Genomic DNA, 7,116 nt, shown 5'->3' on the forward strand with positions numbered 1-7,116 from the left:
GTGTATAGTGCCAATCCCCCATGACCTTTACCCAGTCCCCAGTGTATAGTGCCAATCCCCCATGCCCTGTACCCAGTCCCCAGTGTATAGTGCCAATCCCTCATGCCCTGTACCAGTCCCCAGTGTATAGTGTCCAATACCCCATGCCCTGTACCCAGTGTAGAGTGCCTAATCCCCCATGCCCTGTACCCAGTGTATAGTGCCAATTCCCCATGCCCTGTACCCAGTGTATAGTGCCTAATCCCCCGTGCCCTGTACCCAGTGTATAGTGCCCAATCCCCCGTGCCATTTACCCAGTGTATAGTGCCAATCCCCCATGCCCTGTACCCAGTTTATTGTGCCCAATCCGCCGTGCCCTGTACCCAGTCACCAGTGTATAGTGCCAATCCCCCATGCCCTGTACCCAGTGTATAGTGCCCAATCCGCCGTGCCCTGCACCCAGTCACCAGTGTATAGTGCCCAATCCACAATGCCCTGTACCCAGTGTATAGTGCCAATCCCCCATGACCTTTACCCAGTCCCCAGTGTATTGTGCCAATCCCCCATGCCCTGTACCCAGTCCCCAGTGTATAGTGCCAATCCCTCATGCCCTGTACCAGTCCCCAGTGTATAGTGTCCAATACCCCATGCCCTGTACCCAGTGTAGAGTGCCTAATCCCCCATGCCCTGTACCCAGTGTATAATGCCAATTCCCCATGCCCTGTACCCAGTGTATAGTGCCTAATCCCCCGTGCCCTGTACCCAGTGTATAGTGCCCAATCCCCCGTGCCCTTTACCCAGTGTATAGTGCCCAATCCCCATGCCCTGTACCCAGTTACCAGTATTTAGTGCCCAATCCCCCTTGCCCATTACCCAGTGTATAGTGCCCAATCCCCCATGCCCTGCACCCAGTTACCAGTGTATATTGCCCAATACCCCATGCCCTTTACCCAGTGTACAGTGCCAAATCCCCAATGTCCTGTACCTAGTCACCAGTGTATAGTGCCCAATCCTCCATGCCCTGTACCCAGTCACCAGCGTATTGTTTCCAATCCCCCATGCCCTGTACCCTGTGTATAATGCCATTCCCCCATGCCCTGTAAACAGTCCCAGTGTATACTGCCAATCCCCCATGCCCTGTACCCAGTGTATAGTGCCAATCACACATGCCCTGTAAACAGTCCCCAGTGTATAGTGCCAATCCCCCATGCCCTGTACCCAGTTTATTGTGCCCAATCCGCCGTGCCCTGTACCCAGTCACCAGTGTATAGTGCCAATCCCCCATGCCCTGTACCCAGTGTATAGTGCCCAATCCGCCGTGCCCTGCACCCAGTCACCAGTGTATAGTGCCCAATCCACAATGCCCTGTACCCAGTGTATAGTGCCAATCCCCCATGACCTTTACCCAGTCCCCAGTGTATAGTGCCAATCCCCCATGCTCTGTACCCAGTCCCCAGTGTATAGTGCCAATCCCTCATGCCCTGTACCAGTCCCCAGTGTATAGTGTCCAATACCCCATGCCCTGTACCCAGTGTAGAGTGCCTAATCCCCCATGCCCTGTACCCAGTGTATAGTGCCAATTCCCCATGCCCTGTACCCAGTGTATAGTGCCTAATCCCCCGTGCCCTGTACCCAGTGTATAGTGCCAATCCCCCATGCCTTTTACCGAGTCCTCAGTGTACAGTGTCCAATCCCCCATGCCCTGTACCCAGTGTATGGTGCCTAATCCCCGTGCCCTGTACCCAGTCACCAGTGTACATTGCCCTATCCCCGTGCCCTGTACCCAGTATATAGTGCCCAATCCCGTGTGCCCTGTACCCAGTCGCCAGTGTATATTGCCCAATCCCCCGTGCCCTGTACCCAGGCACCAGTCTATAGTGCCCAATCCCCCATGCCCTGTACCCAGTCACCAGTGTATAGTGACAAATCCTTCGTGCCCTGTACCCAGTCTATAGTGCCCAATCCCCCATGCCCTATACCCAGTGTATAGTGCCCAATCCCCCATGCCCTGTACCTATTCACCAGTGTATAGTGCCCTATCCCCCATGCCCTGCACCATTCACCAGTGTGTAATGCCCAATATCCCATGCACTCTACCCAGTCACCAGTGCATAGTGCCCAATCCCCCATTTCCTGTAACTAGTCACCAGTGTGTAGTGCCAATCCTCCATGCCCTGTAAACATTCACCAGTGTATAGTGCCCAATAACCCGTGCCCTGTACCTAGTCACCAGTGTATATTGCCGAATCCCCCATGCCCTGTAAAGATACACCAGTTTATAGTGCCAATCCCCCATGACCTGTACCTAAACACCAGTATATAGTGCCCAATCCCCCATGCTCTGTACCCAGTCACCAGTGTATAGTGCCCAATCCCCCGTGCCCTGTACCCAGTGTATAGTGCCCAATCACCCATGCCATGTACCCAGTGTATAGTGCCGAATCCCCCGTGCACTGTACCCAGTGTATAGTGCCCATTCCCCCATGCCATGTACCAGTCACCAGTGTGTAGTGCCAAATCCCCTATGCTCTGTACCCAGTCACCAGTGTATAGTGCCCAATCCCCCGTGCCCTGTACCCAGTGTATAGTGCCCAATCACCCATGCCCTGTACACAGTGTATAGTGCCCAATCCCCCGTGCCCTGTACCCAGTGTATAGTGCCCATTCCCCCATGCCATGTACCAGTCACCAGTGTGTAGTGCCCAATCTCCCATGCCCTGTACCCAGTCACCAGTGTGTAGTGCCCAATCCCCCATGCCCTGTACCCATTCACCAGTGTGTAGTGCCCAATCCCCCATGCCCTGTGCCCAGTCACCAGTGTGTAGTGCCCAATCCCCCATGCCCTGTACCCTGTCCCCAGTGTATAGTGCCAATTCCCCGTGCCCTGTACCCAGTGTATAGTGCCCAATCACCCATGCCCTGTACACAGTGTATAGTGCCCAATCCCCCGTGCCCTGTACCCAGTGTATAGTGCCCATTCCCCCATGCCATGTACCAGTCACCAGTGTGTAGTGCCCAATCCCCCATGCCCTGTACCCATTCACCAGTGTATAGTGCCCAATCCCCCATGCCCTGTGCCCAGTCACCATTGTGTAGTGCCCAATCCCCCATGCCCTGTACCCTGTCTCCAGTGTATAGTGCCCAATCCCCCATGTCCTGTACCCAGTCACCAGTGTGTAGTGCCCAATCCCCAAGGCCCTGTACCCAGTCACCAGTTTGCAGTGCCCAATCACCCATGCCCTGTACCCTCTCCCCAGTGTATAGTGCCAATCCCCCGTGCCCTTTACCCAGTGTATAGTGCCCAATCCCCCTTGCCGTGTACCCTTTCCCCAGTGTATAGTGCTCAATTCCCCATGCCCTTACACAGTCACCAGGGTATAGTGCCCAATCCCCCATGCCCTGTACCCAGTCGCCCGTGTATTGTGACCAATCCTTCGTGCCCTGTACCCAGTGTATAGTGCCCAATCCCCCATGCCCTGTACCCAGTCACCAGTGTATAGTGCCCAATACCTCATGCCCTGTACCCAGTCACCAGTGTATAGTGACCAATCCCCCTTGCCCTGTACCCAGTCCCCGGTGTATTGTGACCAATCCTTCGAGCCCTGTACCCAGTCACCAGTGTATAGTGCCCATTCCCCCATGCCCTGTACCCATCACCAGTGTATTGTGACCAATCCTTTGTGCCATGTACCCAGTCACCAGTGTATAGTGCCCAATCCCCCATGCACTGTACCCAGTCACCAGTGTATAGTGCCCAATACCCCATGCCCTGTACCCAATAACCAGTGTATAGTAACCAATCCCCCGCGCCCTGTACCCAGTGTATAGTGCCCAATCACCCATGCCCTGTTCCTAGTCACCAGTGTATAGTGCCCTATCCCCCATGCCCTGTATCCAGTCACCAGTGTATTGTGACCAATCATTCATGCCCTGTACCCAGTCACCAATGTGTAGTGCCCAATACCCCATGCCCTGTACCCTGTTGCCAGTGTATAGTGCCCAATCCCCCGTGCCTTGTACCCAGTCAAAAGTGTATAGTGTCCAATTCCCCATGCCCTGTACCCAGTGTATAGTGCCTAATATAACGTGCCCTGTACCCAGTCGCCAGTGTATAGTGCCCAATCCCCCATTCCCTGTACCCAGTCACCAGTGTTTAGTGCCCAATCCCCCGTGCCCTGTACCCAGTCACCAGTGTATAGTGCCCAATCCCCCATGCCCTGTACCTAGTCACCAGTGTATAATGCCCAATCCCCCATGCCATGTACCCAGTGTATAGTGCCCAATCACCCGTGCCCTTTACCCAGTGTACAGTGCGCAATCCCCCATGCCCGTTACCCAGTGTATAGTGCCCAATCCCCCATGCCCTGCACCCAGTCACCAGTGTATGTTGCCCAATACCCGATGCCCTTTTCCCAGTGTATAGTGCCAAATCCCCAATGCCCTCTACCTAGTCACCAGTGTATAGTGCCCAATCCTCCATGCCCTGTACCCACACCCCAGTGTATAGTTTCCAATCCCCCATGCCCTGTACCCAGTGTATAATGCCAATCCCCCATGCCCTGTACCCAGTCCCCAGTGTATAGTGCCAATCCCCCATGCCCTGTACCCAGTGTATAGTGCCAATCCCCCATGCCCTGTACACAGTCCCCAGTGTATAGTGCCAATCCACCATGCCCTGTACCCAAAGTATAGTGCCCAATCCGCCATGCCCTGTACCCAGTCACCAGTGTATAGTGCCAATCCCCATGCCCTGTACCCAGTGTATAGTGCCCAATCCGCCGTGCCCTGTACCCAGTCACCAGTGTATAGTGCCCAATCCCCCTGCCCTGTACCCAGTGTTTAGTGCCAATACCGCATGAAATTTACCCAGTCCCCAGTGTATAGTGCCAATCTCCCATGCCCTGTACCCAGTCCCCAGTGTATAGTGCCGATCCCTCATGCCCTGTACCCAGTCCCCAGTGTATAGTGTCCAATACCCCATGCCCTGTACCCAGTCACCAGTGTGTAGTGCCCAATCCCCGTGCCCTTTACCCATTCACCAGTGTGTAGTGCCCAATCCCCCAGTGCCCTGTACCTAGTCACCAGTGTATAGTGCCCAATCCCCCATGCCCTGTACCAATGTATATTGCCCAATCCCCCGTGCCCTTTAGCCAGTGTATAGTGCCCAATCCGCCATGCCCTGCACCCAGTCACCAGTGTATGTTGCCCAATACCCGATGCACTTTTCCCAGTGTATAGTGCCAAATCCCAAATGCCCTGTACCTAGTCACCAGTGTATAATGCCCAATCCTCCATGCCCTGTACCCACTCACCAGTGTATAGTTTCCAATGCCCCATGCCCTTTACCCAGTGTATAATTCCAATCCCCCATGCCCTGTACCCAGTCCCCAGTGTATAGTGCCAATCCTCCATGCCCTGTACCCAGTGTATAGTGCCAATCCCCCATGCCCTGTACACAGTTCCAAGTGTATAGTGCCCAATCCCCCTGCCCTGTACCCAGTGTTTAGTGCCAATCCCGCATGAACTTTACCCAGTCCCCAGTGTATAGTGCCAATCCCCCATGCCCTGTACCCAGTGTTTAGTGCCAATCCCGCATGAACTTTACCCAGTCCCCAGTGTATAGTGCCAATCCCCCATGCCCTGTACCCAGTCCCCAGTGTATAGTGCCCAATCCGCCATGCCCTGTACCCAGTCACCAGTGTATAGTGACCAATCCCCCTGCCCTGTACCCAGTGTTTAGTGCCAATCCCGCATGAACTTTACCCAGTCCCCAGTGTATAGTGCCAATCCCCCATGCCCTGTACCCAGTCCCCAGTGTATAGTGCCAATCCCTCATGCCCTGTACCCAGTCCCCAGTGTATAGTGTCCAATACCCCATGCCCTGTACCCAGTCACCAGTGTGTAGTGCCCAATCCCCGTGCCCTTTACCCATTCACCAGTGTGTAGTGCCCAATCCCCCAGTGCCCTGTACCTATTCACCAGTGTATAGTGCCCAATCCCCCATGCCCTGTACCCAGTGTATAGTGCCCAATCCCCCGTGCCCTTTACCCAGTGTATAGTGCCCAATCCCCCATGCCCTGTACCCAGTAACCAGTGTTTAGTGCCCAATCCCCCATGCCCGTTACCCAGTGTATAGTGCCCAATCCCCCATGCCCTGCACCCAGTCACCGGTGTATATTGCTCATTACCCCATGCCCTTTACCCACTGTATAGTGCCATATCCGCAATGCCCTGTACCTAGTCACCAGTGTATAGTGCCCAATCCTCCATACCCTGTACCCACTCACCAGCGTATAGTTTCCAATCCCCCATGCCCTGTACCCAGTGTATAATGCCAATCCCCCATGCCCTGTACCCAGTCCCCAGTGTATAGTGCCAATCCCCCATGCCCTGTACCCAGTGTTTAGTGCCAATCCCCCATGCCCTGTGCACTGTCCCCAGTGTATAGTGCCAATCCCCCATGCCCTGTACCCATTGTATAGTGCCCAATCCGCCATTCCCTGTACCCAGTCACCAGTGTATAGTGCCAATCCCCCATGCCCTGTACCCAGTGTATAGTGGCCAATCCACCGTGCCCTGTACCCAGTCACCAGTGTAGAGTGCCCAATCCCCCATGCCCTGTACCCAGTGTTTAGTGCCAATCCCCCATGACCTTTACCCAGTCCCCAGTGTATAGTGCCAATCCCCCATGCCCTGTACCCAGTGTATAGTGCCTAATCCCCCGTGCCCTGTACCCAGTGTATAGTGCCAATCCCCCATGCCCTGTACCCAGTGTATAGTGCCAATTCCCCATGCCCTGTACCCAGTGTATCGTGCCTAATTCTCCGTGCCCTGTACCCAGTATATAGTGCCAATCCCGTGTGCCCTGTACCCAGTTGCCAGTGTATATTGCCCAATCCCCCATGCCCTGTACCCAGGCACCAGTGTATAGTGCCCAATCCCCCATGCCCTGTACCCAGTCACCAGTGTGTAGTGCCCAATCACCCATGCCCTGTACCAAGTCACCAGTGTATAGTGCCCAATCCCCCATGCCCTGTACTCAGTCACCAGTGTGTAGTGACCAATCCCCCATGCCCTGTACATAGTCATCAGTGTATAGTGCCCAATCCCCCATGCCCTGTACCCAGTGTATAGTGC

The sequence above is a fragment of the Carcharodon carcharias genome, chromosome 24 (assembly GCF_017639515.1).
Source record: "Carcharodon carcharias isolate sCarCar2 chromosome 24, sCarCar2.pri, whole genome shotgun sequence".
Lineage (NCBI taxonomy): Eukaryota > Metazoa > Chordata > Chondrichthyes > Lamniformes > Lamnidae > Carcharodon > Carcharodon carcharias.